Raw genomic sequence first — 13,749 nt, forward strand, 5'->3', positions numbered from 1 at the left:
GACATGTATGTATATGTACTTGCGAATGCATGTGTGTAGTTAACCAACGCATATGTAGAAGTACATACAGACGAATGTGCTCACCCTGCCATAAATTGTCGTAATAATATTTAAAGCGAGTATACCCGAACTAGTCTGGTTGCAGCGTTAATAGGTTTAATTCGGCAATTTCAAATTATTTCTTCGATTTTTTTTTTTATTGAAATGTTATAAATTTTTATTTACATTCCATAAAGATTACACCTAGTATAAAAGTAATAAGTAATTTTCATTTCACAATTTGAAGTGTAGCTTAAACAACTAAGGCTTGAGGTTTCTTTCTTTTTAATCTTCGTTTTACAGTTGCTTCATCGCTTAGTACGGAAGCTTCTGCGTTAATGTGTTTTTTTAACTTTTCAGCATGCTTAACTGCACAGAGATTGGCTGTGTCTGAAACGGCTTTAAATTTAAATCCTTGTGCAGATCTTCATTACGCACGTACCAGGGAGCTTTAATGATTCCCCTGATTACTCTATTTTGGAGGCGCTGTATAATGTCGATGTTGGTCTTTGCAGTACATCCCCATAATTGAAGACCATAGGTCCACACCGGCTTTAGCACTTGGTTGTAAATGAGGAGTTTATTTTGAGTTGATAGCTCAGAGTTTCTGCCAATTAGCCATTGGAGTTTTTGCGTCTTTAGATTCAGTTCAGCAGCTTTGATTTTCACGTGCTCTTTCCACTTGAGCTTTACATCTAAAGTCATGCCTAGATACTTTGCACTATTAGCATTTGGCACTATTGCTGACAAAATATGAACTGGTTTGTAGATAATTTTTTTATTAGTAAAATCCACGTGAACGGATTTTGTTTCATTTAGCTTTATGTTCCAATTTTCAGTACATGTGACTACTTCGTCAATGGACTTCTGCAGTTTCTGGATGGATTCGTTTTCAGTTGATCCAACAGCTAAGATGCATGTATCGTCAGCGAATGTAGCTACTTTGCACATTTTCGGTACTGGCAGGTCTGCGGTATAGAATAGGTACAGTACTGGGCCGAGTATGCTGCCTTGTGGTACTCCGGCCAATATTTGTTTTGTTTCCGAATACGGCTATGTTCAGAAATGCATTATAATGCGCAGTACTTGCAGCGCTGGCAGCACTGTCAATGTGACAATTCATGCAACTGAGAGATTTGTTGAAAAATTGCAAATAGATTTGTTGCATTTATGAACGCGCGGTGCAGTAAAATGGAATTGTTACTAAGTTTGGTCATGGACGATGTATGTGAGGAAAAAACCGATAGTCTTTTATTAAATTTAAGAAAAAAAAAACCGTGTAAAGCTTAAAAGAAGGACATATCTTGTCAAAAGTTTAATATCAAAAGTTTAATATCTTTTTTTTATTCGCTTATATGTGATGAGTAAATTAGAAAATTTTCGCTGGGCGATGTGCTATCTTTTTTTAAATCTTTATTAACTTTTTTTACTTCATCTACGACCTTAGCCCAGAGCACGCTCTGTTTCCTCCTTCCCGATGTGAACTCGTTCTCCATGCTCAATCGGACTCTGAGCAGTAATTTTATATCCGATGTACTAAAGTAATCACTAAAACCAAGAAAAGTATAATAAAATAAAGTTTAAATATCGTATTTTTCATCAATTTTTGTATTAAAAGCTAAAATAAATAATTAAATACCCACTTTTCATCAGACATTGTACTAGCGTATTTATTGGCAGTGTGAAAATTTTTGCTGCAAATAATGCACGACTTTTGATACAAAAATGACGTTTAAGAACGCGTTACATTTGCAGTACTGCCATATTTGCATTTTTGAACGCACTGCTCACTCTGAAATGGTATGTTGCGCATTATAATGCATTGTTGAACATACCCTACGCCTGCTTTTGCTTTACTCTAAAGTACCTATTTGTTATAAACGATTCCAAAATGTCAGTAAACTGTAACGGCAGAAGGGCTTTTAATTTACAAAGTAGCCCTTCGTGCCATACTTTATCAAATGCCTGGGCAACGTCAAGGAATATTGCTGAGCAGACTTTATTACTCTCTAGCGCGTCTTCTATTGTATGTGTTATCCTGTGTATTTGTTCGACGGTGGAGTGTTTTTCCCGGAAGCCAAACTGATGTGAGGGTATGATGTTTCTACATGCAATTATAGATTTTAAGCGTTTGGAGAAAAGCTTTTCGAATAGTTTACCCATTACTGGAAGCACAGCGATTGGCCGGTAAGATGACTCTTCTTTCGGATTTTTGCCTGGCTTAGGTATCATTACTATTTCGGATACTTTCCATTGGAATGGTATATATTTCCAATCTAGGCATGCATTCATTATAAAAGTCAATTTCATTAGCGCCTTAGTTGATATATTTCTCAAAACTTCGGCGGTTATTAAGTCGAACCCTGGACTCTTCCTTAATTTTAAATTGGAAATTTCGGTAGCAACTTGATCTATACTGAAATGCTTTATTTTAACGAACTCTTGTACAGTTGATGGCGGAGTAAAATTTATTGTTTTTCGGTGCGGTTGAAAGATTTTCTGCAGGTGATTGGCAAATACGTCAGCTTTTTCTGCACCGCTTTTAGCCCAAATGTGAATACCATTTTGCTGTTTTATTGGCGGATTATGTTGAATTGGTCGTTTGACACACGTCATCGCTTTCCAAAGCGAGAAATCACCTGTTTTTTCTGCTGATAAGTTTTTCAGAGTGTTTTTTGTGATATTATTTTTATGCTCCTGTATTTTTTCTCTGAGCAATTTTGTTAATCTGTTTAGTTCAGTTTTCTTGGAGGGCACCCTTGTTGATTGCCAATTTTTTCTTTTTACTTCTCTTTTTTCTCCTAATATTTCTAATATTTCTTGTGGATATCTTTGTTGATGGTTATCTCGTGTTTGTTTACTTGCTGGCGTGCTTATCCAAGCTGCTTTCTGAATATGTGTTGCAAGTTTTATTGTTTCGTCTTCAATATCTTCTTCGTTCGTAATTGTGTTGGTATTTTCCATATACGTATCGAGTTTATACTTGAAAAAATTCCAGTCGGTCATTTTATTTGAGAGTACGGGACGTCGTTCGTTAAATTTTGATTTGCCATTAATATGCATAAAAATAAGTGAATGGTCTGAGTTCAGGTTTACGCCGTCTTCTACTTGAATGATATGGTTTGGTATTTGTTTGACTATAGACTATAGAAATCTATAACATCGGGTATTTTGTTAGGGTCTGACGGCCAGTAGGTTGGACTTCCGGTTGATTAATTTGGCAGCCAAGTTGTTTTGCCGCTTTCCATAGTTCACGATGTTTAGTTGTTATTAGGCGAGAACCCCAGCTTACATATTTCGCGTTGAAATCTCCACCCATTATGTTTGAAAAGGACAAGACTGAGAAGGAAACGTAAATAACTAGTGAACTCGCGCTTATCGACCATGACATCATGCGTAAAGTAAAATTTGGCAAAAGCCAAAATGGGTATCCCTAACAATTTATACTGTCTCAATTGTAATCAACCGGAGAAAGAGGACACTATATTCCACTTCCTCTGTGAATGCCCTTATGTACGGAAAGCGAGAATGTTAATCCTTGGCAAACCGCATTTTGAGAACCTCTAAAAGCTGGCCGGTATAGACGTAAATAACCTTATAAGGTTATAGTTGTGAAGGAATAACCGTATAACTTATTAGTAGCGATGATGTAGCAACAAAATGATGCGGAAGCCGTAATTGGATTCTTGGAGAATCACCACTTAGGCAAACCAACCAACAGGAGTAAAGTTTGGAACGGAAACATAAATAAATACCATTTTTTAGCTCTATGCCAATTTTCATGCGTGATACGACAAACTCTACCCCATGGACTAATGCATTGCCTCCGGCGAAATTTCAGTTTTTTTCGCCTACATATGAATTTTTCTATGCCAATGATGGATCTGAAGATATTGACATCTCGTCAAATTGGATTGAAAGCGATGTCAGCATTGAGCCAGTTAGTAACGAAAAAGTAATGAGCGAAATTTTCAAAATTAAAACGAAACAAACGCCTGGTTTCGACCTCATGACTGCAGGAATTCTTAAGAGATTTCCCAATAATTGTGTTACTTGTCTGTCTCAATTGATTAATTTGTGTTTTTTGTTAATAAATGTTCCTATGTACTGAATGACAGCAGAAGTAATTATAATTCTGAAAGCCGGAAAATCGCCAAATTATGTGTCTTCATACCGACCTATTTCTCTGCTACCAATGCTGTCCAAACTTTTTGAACGACTGTTACTGACTCGAATGTTGCCGATTATAGAAAACAAGAGAGTTATTCCAACGCAACAATTTGGCTTTCGAAAAAATCACTCCACAATCGACCAAGTTCACAGGGTTGTTAGAACCATAGAGTGTGCGATAGAGGAAAACAAAGTTCTCGCAGGCGTTTGACAAAGTGTGGCATATGGGCTTACTCCACAAACTAAAATCGATTTTGCCCAGGAATTATTGCGAAATCCTTTCTTCATACCTTGATGGAAGATACTTTCGTGTCAGACTTGACAACGCCTATTCATCATTGCAAAAAGCACGCGCGGGGGTACCTCAAGGAAGCATCCTAGGCCCTCTCTTGTACCTCTTGTATACGCATAACTAACCGGTTCACGAGCAACACGTTACCGCAACCTTTGCAGATGGCACGGCTATCCTAGCAGTTGGAGAAGTGATCGAGACTACAACGACGAAATTGCAATCAGCGGTGAGTTCTATTGCAACATGGGCAAAAAAATGGCGTATCAAATTAAATAATTCCAAATCAGTTCACATTGTATTCGGCCTGAAAAAAACAATTTACAAGCCAGTCTACATAAACAGCGTAAATATACCGTACGTCAACGAGGCAAAATATCTTGGTATAACCCTTGATGCTAAGCTGCGTTGGAAGGCGCATGTCAAGAAAAAGAGTGAAGAGCTGGAATTAAAAACAAAAAACCTTCTTTATCTTATTGGCAGACACTCTATTCTGTCAACGAACAACAAACTACTGTTATATAATCAAATACTCAAACCGGTCTGGACGTATGGCATTCAGCTATGGGGATGCTCAAGCGAATCTTGCATGACTATTATCCAACGATTCCAAAATAAAGTGTTGCGCAACATCGTCAATGCTCCATACTATGTGAGAAATCTCGCCCTCCATCGTGATCTTGGTATCCTACCCATCACTGACGTGGCGAAAAAGTACGCCATGGCTCACAGACAACGTTTAAGTACACATGTCAACGCTGAAGCATTGGCTTTGCTTCAGCCAAATACTCATCGTCGGCGGCTCAAGCGTAAAACAGTTCTAGACCAGATGGGCACCCAGTAGCTGTACCTTATATATTTATACATTCATAATGAATTTATGAATATTGAGGCATCTTAGTTTTTCCTTTTTTAATATATATGTTCAATAAAAATTGCTCGTTAGTATCTTTATTTAGTTGTACTAGTTGTAATTTCTAAACGTTATTCTGCTTATACTTTAAGATGCGTTAATATATTAAAAAAAAACAACAAAATATGAATTTCGTATTTCGAAAACGACTATTCTCATTGTATACCTGTTCGTGCACAAAAGAGTGCAATTTGTCTCTTCATAGATTAAGGGAGGGGTCTAGGGTTTGAGCATTTTTTTTAATGAATTTTTGAGACTTTGCTTTAGAGATATGAATAGTGAAAATGTATTTAAACTTTTTGTACATTATAAAGCATCATTTCAACAATATTGTACTAAATTTTTGTAAGAAAATATCGGGAAATAAGCCGGTGAGGTAACTTTTCCGAAAACGCCTTTTCCAAAAGGTGATTTGCGGTGACTATCGTATCTAGTTGTAGAATCACCTGAAATAAAAAAAACAGAATTATTTGGTTAAATTATCACCAAAACCTCCCCCCCACTGGCTCCGATTTTTTTTTTTTTCATTTTTACGTTGCCAGCGCGTTTTTGAAGCAAAAAGTGCGATTTTCACTGATTTTTTCGCTGTATAAGTGGAAACCGCCCTTAATGTAAAACAAAAAAGTGAAAAATCTCTCAGTGGGAGGGAGGTATTTTATATATAGAAGTTGTATACCAAATTTGAAAAGGATCGGTTAAATATTGTTGAAGTTCTAATAGTCACGGACTTTGAAAAAGTGGTTTCGAGAAAAACGCGTTTGAAAAAAACGCTCCGCTCCAAACGCTCGCAGCTGTCGCAGAGGAGTGGGGACAAAAACGTCTATAACTCCAAAAGTTTTGCTCCGATTGAGCTGAAATTTTGGGACAATATTTTTGAGATGATTTACTATAAGAAAAAGCTATTTCCAAAAAATCGATTTTTTGAAAGTCAACCCCTAGACCCCTCCCTTAAGCTCAAACAAAAAGGAACAGTTCAATCTACGAGTATATAAAGAGATCAAAAGATCACAGATTAGTAGCATTTTTATGCAGGATAATAAAAAATATTTTATCATGATGTTCTATGTATGAGGTGATGAACCCTGCAGTGGAACATGTATATCAAACAGTGAAGACTAGTTCCGAACTAGTCCCTTTTGGAATGGTTGTACTACTACTGATTTCATGTGGCGATTTAAATTAGGATACTTTACCATGTATATATATGCGCTTACACCCTTTGTGGGTGTTTGGCAGAGCTCCTCCTATTTGTGCCGTGCGTCTTGAGGTTGTTCCACAAATGGGGCGATCTATGGTTGTTTTTTTAGCTGATTGGGAACTATCGATATCGATAAATATGGGGGGACCGCTGAGTTTGGCAAACTGTGTTGACACTTCTGTTCAGTAAGTTTTCACCATGAATCGTTTAACCTCAGGTCAACGATTCCAAACTGTGGAAATTTACTTTGAAAAAAAAAAAAAAATAATAATAATAATCTGTTCGCGAAGCTTTAGAGCACCGGCAGCAATATCGGACTGATAATGTAATGGAGAAGAACCTGCCGTTACGGCGATTTGCGCGCGCTATCGAGCCACACTGATTTATTTTTGTTTCTAAAAACTAATCAGCTGAACATAGGCGACATTTGGTTCCAACAAGACGACGCAACCTACCATTGACGCCATACGGGCAGATTTATTATAAATTGTCAAAAATTAGACTGATCGAATGAACCCTGAAACTCGTAACCGGATATCATATTCAAAAAATAAATCCCATGAAATTGTCTACCAGATTATTGTAAAACAAATGCATACCAACTATGTTTCTGTTTTGTACCATTACTCAGTTCTCAAGCTCTTAAAAAACGCAATATTTTTATGTTGTGGGCACAAGTGAAAAACAGGCATGGAAAACAAAAATTGAAACTCTTGCTATAATTTGTTTGTAGAAGTCATCTTTATGAATACTTGGTTGTGACTTGGTTTTAAAATGTTTTTATAACTGGCGCGTTTTTGAAATGCGTCTTTCAATTAACACCAAAATATTAAAAAATTGATAACCTGGATTATGACCTATAATGGTTGGCGGGTGTCCGTTGGAATTTGTCGATAGATTCTCCTACCTCGGCTGCACTATCACGACAGATGGCGGAGCAGATGAAGATGCCAACTGCAGGCTAAACAAAGCAAGGGCGGCGCTCGGGCGAATGCATACTGTATGGGCGAGTTCGCAAATATCTAGGCGCTCTAAACTGCAAATATTCAGCTCATGTGTGAAGTCTGTACTGTTGTACGGAAGTCAAACATGGCTGGCCTCTAACACCATCACACAGAGGCTACAATCTTTCATCAGCAAATGCTTTCGCATCAATATATTCTGGCCGAATACCATTAGCAATGACGTACTAGGAAGATCAACGAACGAAGAACTCATCCTATGGCAAATCAAATGCATGAAGTGGCGGTGGATAGCTCGCACCCTACAAAAACCACCAGATAGCATCAGAAGAATGACACTGGATTGGAGCCCGCAAGGGAACAAAGGTCATGGTCGGCCAAAGATCACTTGGCGAAGGTCGATGTTGCGCGAGCTAGCAGCTAACAGCCCAAAACCCTATGCTCCCGAGCGGAGTGAGCAAAATATAAAAATAAATATTATTTATGTAAAGTGATCGAAATTCCTCTGACGTGTTTCAAAAAGAAGTTACATTTTCAAATAAAAATGTTGAAGGCAGCGGCGTTTCATTTCGAAAAATCTTTTGAGCAGAAGTCGAAAAGAAATTGGGAGTTTGAAAATGTATTATAAACGTCAAGAATGCACTAGGGGAGGAGCTTGGAGTTCCATAGGACAAATTTTATAGCCTCATATTTTAAATTGTTCAAAGGTTTACAGTTTGTCTACAGTAGTGTTGGTCATTTTTGAAGGTTTCTATATTTCAAAGTTTTTTTTTAATATTAACTCGACAAATTCTTCAATTGTGTACAAATAACTGCGCGTATGCATTGCTGGCTGTGGAAGAGAATGAGGTTTATGAAACTTTAAAGAGTTATTTGCTAAATTCGGAAATTTTCAGAGTAGCAAAGTTAACATATTTTTGCATTGCGGCAAAGGGTTTGCATAATATTACAATTTATTTTGAACTCATAAAATTCACTTGTGCTTCTCTCAACAAATATAAATAAATTCAACTATTTGAATAGATGTAATGCGTAAAGTTTAATTTGCATCTGTATGCATGTACACATACACATACACACGTATGTATGTATCTCCATCTGTTTGCGATAAGCATATTTGCTGTGAGAAACAAAGTGCAAACGGAATTGCACGTATGTATGTATGTGTGTGTGTGTTTACAAGATTTTCAATTAAGGAAATATTTATTTGCTTGCCCCGAAAATATTGGATTGCCAGATTTTCTCTTTTTATTGTACTTTTCTACATTTTAACTTTAACACTTAAATGCGAAGTATCAAAATACAAATTTTTAATATTTTTAAAACGAGCAGCAGAGAAAGTTTAACAATAGACAGGAGGTTAAACGGTTTTTGTTTTTGGGATACCAATAATTTTAGCTTAAATTCTTTTGAATATATTGACGTGAATTTGCAATGAATTCAACAAGCTAACGATCCTAAAGAAAATTCAGAAAATAGGTGCATATTAACCCTCCAGTTGCCAGTGTCTCCCACAAGTGACGGGAATTAAAAAAAAATTGTTTAGTCTAAAGAGATTCTAGAGCAACATAACGTTTGCTTTACATTCTGAGTTCCTTTGTCTAACACTTATTTTTTACTAACAAAATAATATCCATTAGCCTTACCTATTATTTATTTATTTTTTTTTTTATTATTATTTTTTTTTTGTCGGGACAACTAGCAAGTGCAGCACTCAGACAAGCAAGAAGCCTAGATGGTCGCTTCTTAACACATCAGTGCCAAAGACCTCAAACCTGATTCGTGCGGGACAGACACACAGGAAGTGGTCCGCCGTCTCATCCTTCTCTTCACAAGCTGGGCAAAGTACACTGTCTGAGATGCCCAACCTTTCCATGTGCTTCGCCCACAAAAAGTGGCCCGTCATCAGTCCAACCAGCCGTCTACACTCCCTTCTGCTTAATGACAGAAGGGTTTGCGACAGTCGATCGGACATGACAGGTAACATCAGTTTAGTCCATCTGCAGCCTCTCTGACCCTGTCAAGCTCGCTTGTGGGTGGTAGTTACCCATTTGCTAGCCGCGGCTGTGATGGCCGCAGAAGGGAGTGGCAAAACGGGCTCTGGGCCAAAGAAGTTTGCCTTGGAGCCCATCTTAGCTAAGGAGTCAGAGGTATCGTTACCCGCGACACCCACGTGTCCCGGGAACCATGTTAGGAACCATTTTCCTTCAGCCTGGATTTACAGGACTTGACTACCCCTGATGTGGTTGAAAAGCTGTCTAAGGTCATAAGCGCAGCTTGGTTGTCGCTGCAAACACATATTGATCTGCCTCTCCATCGCTTTTCCACAACAAAGTTCATCGCTTCTTGAACTGCATACACCTCCGCTTGAAACACAAATGCATGCATTCCAAGAGCAAAGTGCAGTTTTGTCCCGCTGGATTCCACGTAGACTCCAGAGCCGGAGTCATGCTCGGTCCTGGAGCCATCCGTAAAAATGCGAAAACAGTATTTGCCGGGCTCATTTTCTGAGTCTTCCCACAACTGAGCCTCTGGTAGCACTACACTGTATATCTTTTCAAGTACGACTCTTGATGGCATGGAGTCAAGGGGCATGGAGAGAATCGTTGGATCGACATCCATGCCTTCTCTGTGTTCCAATGCCGGACAGGGGCCGGTTCCTATTGTGTTTCAGTCTGTAGATGGCCTTCAAGGCCTCTCCTTGGATGAAAGCATCAAGTGGTGGTAAACCAATCAGAGCATCTAATGACGGGCCTGAAGTAGTCGGAAAAGCTCCGGTGCAACAGATGGCCACAGTGCGTTGTAGTCTCGATAAGGTCCTCCTGACTCCCACTAGAGAGAGTCTGCTCATCCAGACCACTGATGCATAGGTGATAATAGGTCTTATCATAGCCGTGTAGATCCATAGGACCTTGCTAGGAGAAAGGCCCCATGTTTTCCCAAAGACACCTTTGCACTGCCAGAAAGCTGTCAGTGCTTTGGATGTCTTTGTTTCAACGTGTGATTTCCATAGGAGCTTACTATCGAGGATTACTCCAAGATACTTAATTTCCTTGGATAGCTGGATTCTGACTCCTTTTAGCTTAGACAGAACGAGTTCATCAAGCTTCCTCCTTCCGGTGAAGAGGACGACGCCAGTCTTGGTGGGATTTGCCGATAGCCCATTCGCACAGCACCAAGTGTCAATCCGATCCAGAGTTTTCTGCACTTTCCTGCAGATGTTCATAAGCGAAGGGCCTGTTACCAAACAAGCAACATCGTCCGCATATGCTTGTGCGTAGACTCCCTTACCCATTAAATGACAATGAAAAACATGGTGCCTTATTTTTTTGAAAAAGTAATCCCATTTTATTTTTCCGCACTTTTTCACTCCGCTAGGAAGCATAGAGCCTCGATAAGACTCTTTCCTCGTTCACGGTTCAGTCGGCATCTGCTAACTCGGGCAACATCGACCTCATCCAGGTGCCCTTTTGCCAACCGCGACCTCTGCTCTCTTGCGGGTTCCAGTCCAGTGTCATTCTCGCATTGCTATCTGGTAGTTTTCGTAGCGTGTGACCTATCTAATGCCACTTTCTTTGTTTGATTTGCTACAAGATGGGGTTCTCATTCATAATCTCCACAACCCATCGTTGCTGATGGTGTTCGGCCAGAATATTCTACAGATGATGCGGAGGCATTTGTTGACGAAAGATTGTAGCCTCTGTGTGATGGTGTTAGAGACCAGCCATATTTCACTTCAGTACAGACTTCACACATGAACGGAATATTCGCAGTTTAGAGCGCCTAGAGAATTGCGAGCTCGCCCATACTGTATGCATTCGCCCGAGCGCCGCCCTTGCTTGCAGTTGAAGATACCAAGATACTGTCGTGATAGTGCAGTCGAGGTAGCAGAATCTATCGACAAATTTCAACGGACACCCGTCAACCATTATAGGTCTTGCTTTATTATGGTTGGATCTCATAGGTTTGGTTTGGCGATGTTAACCTCCAGTACGACGGTGCGTGCCAGGGTGACTAGTCTGTCCGCTTTCGTTTGCTGCCAGTGAGTTTGTAAGATGTCATCGCCGAAGTCCAGGTCCTCAAGATGTCTGGTGAAACTCCATACGATACCTCTTTTGTGTGGTGTCAATTTGCTCATGACGTCGTCTAGGACGATGGCGTAAAGAAGGAGCAATAGGGGATAACCTTGCCTTACGGCGGAGTTTGTTGTGAATGGGTCGCTGATGTTGCCACAGAATGGCGAGTGTAATTATGCCACAGAAAATGATGAATGCGAAGTAAAACATTAGGCGTGCTCCAATGGTCAATGATCGGGATCCGGACAAAAATGTTGTACGCAAATGCAACAATAACGGTTGGATCCTGATAGAGGTCTGTTTCAATCTGTGCTCCGTTCTGTTCTTTATCAGTTCATAAGTCGACTTCTTGATGAGGTTACTGCCCTTACAGGAAAACCAGAACGAATGAAGACTGAAACTCAAAGTTTCATAGCTATTAATTAATATTTAGATATTGCTTTTTATACAAGTAGACACAAATTAGGCTCACAATTTTGTTTTTGAATAAGTTTTAACTAAATACAAAAATTATTTTGAGTGATGGAGTTGTTCATTTGACCTTTACGCGCTCCAGCTCTTTCCAATTTGCTTAGTATACTGTAGGTTTCTAGTTCACAAATATCAAATGTGATTGACGTACCACGCTACTTGCATAAATTATTAATCTTCCGATAGGGTGATTAATTTTACGCCACCTTGTATGTGAAAAAATAAATGAATTAAAAATAATAAATATTACGAAGGGTTATAATCTATGCAAAAATATCACAAATTTGCCTGATGAAACTCATTAGAAACTACATCTTAAACAAAACTTTATAATAAAATAGAATCTTTCTTTCCTTATCATAATCTATTGGACACCTCAGACTTATACCCATCACTCTCCTTTCTGAAAACGGAACTAAAAGAGGAACTAGTTCTGGAAGCGCAGTCGACATGGGAACACTCAACCTCGTACAAAACGGATCAACTTATGCTAAGGACTTGAAATACCAAAACTGTAAACTTCATTTTATCAGTGTCTAGGAAAGACAACAAAATATTGGTTGGGGTACTGACACTGTCTCACTCCACATCACGCAGCACAGTGCGGCCGATTCCCAAAAAGCTGGCCAAAAGTCGAAAAAAAAAGTTTCTAGATAGAGTTTTTTTGTCTTTGGGTTGGCTACAGTAATGCCTTGAGTAGTGAAAACCGTTCATAGCAACGTCCTGTACCCTAAGTACCCTCTGTATTTTCAGTCGCAACGTGGCCTTCGTTTGAGCATCGTATTACTGTCGATGAATAGTGAAAGTTGTACACATTTGAAAGATTTTGTAATGGAGTAAATTGAACAAAACCAAATGGCATCATCTTCGGAAGGTTAGTAAAATACGAGACATCTTTAGTACATATCAATACCTCGACACAAAATTTTTAGCTGCAGCAATACGTAGATACATTTTTTGCAATTTTTTTTTATAAAATTTGAGTTTTCAAACTGTATAGTAATACAACGCCGTCATATGCTGCTTTGAAACCTATGAAAGGTTACTCAAAAAAGTAATGGTTACTGAATAAAACAAGATTCAGCTGCTACCACTTGCTACCTTGGCTTTTATGCTATACATATAAATTTACATGCATCTTGATTATGTTCTAGAATATACGCTATTTCACGTGAGGGGGTGGCCAATAGGGGTGGAAGGGGGTGGATTTTCAAAATTTTAAGATCAAATTCGTAATCAGCGACCCCGACAACCCTCGAGTAAGAAATTTTTAATCAATTACTTAATTTTTTGAGTTTTGGCCAGCTTTTCGGGAATCGGCCGCACTGTGCGCAGCCAAGATGGGATTAGTCCAGAGCGATGCTTTGGAACACCTACCATACCACTGCTCTGCTTTTTGTAGGACTCGACATATGTGCCTAGGATCTACAGGTTTGCCAATATTCGACATACCCATCTGGCAACCCTGTATCTTTTGACAGAGACGTCAGATCGCTTACCGACATATCGCGTTGGAAGCATCAGTCCAAGCAGATTTTTATCATGGAACATACACGCCACGCGAGCGCTCCCACATTGTTGAAATTTGCATTGAACAAAAGAAGTCAGTTGTGAAAACTCAACGTGCGTAT

Source organism: Anastrepha ludens, chromosome 6 (assembly GCF_028408465.1).
Source record: "Anastrepha ludens isolate Willacy chromosome 6, idAnaLude1.1, whole genome shotgun sequence".
Taxonomy (NCBI): Eukaryota; Metazoa; Arthropoda; class Insecta; order Diptera; family Tephritidae; genus Anastrepha; species Anastrepha ludens.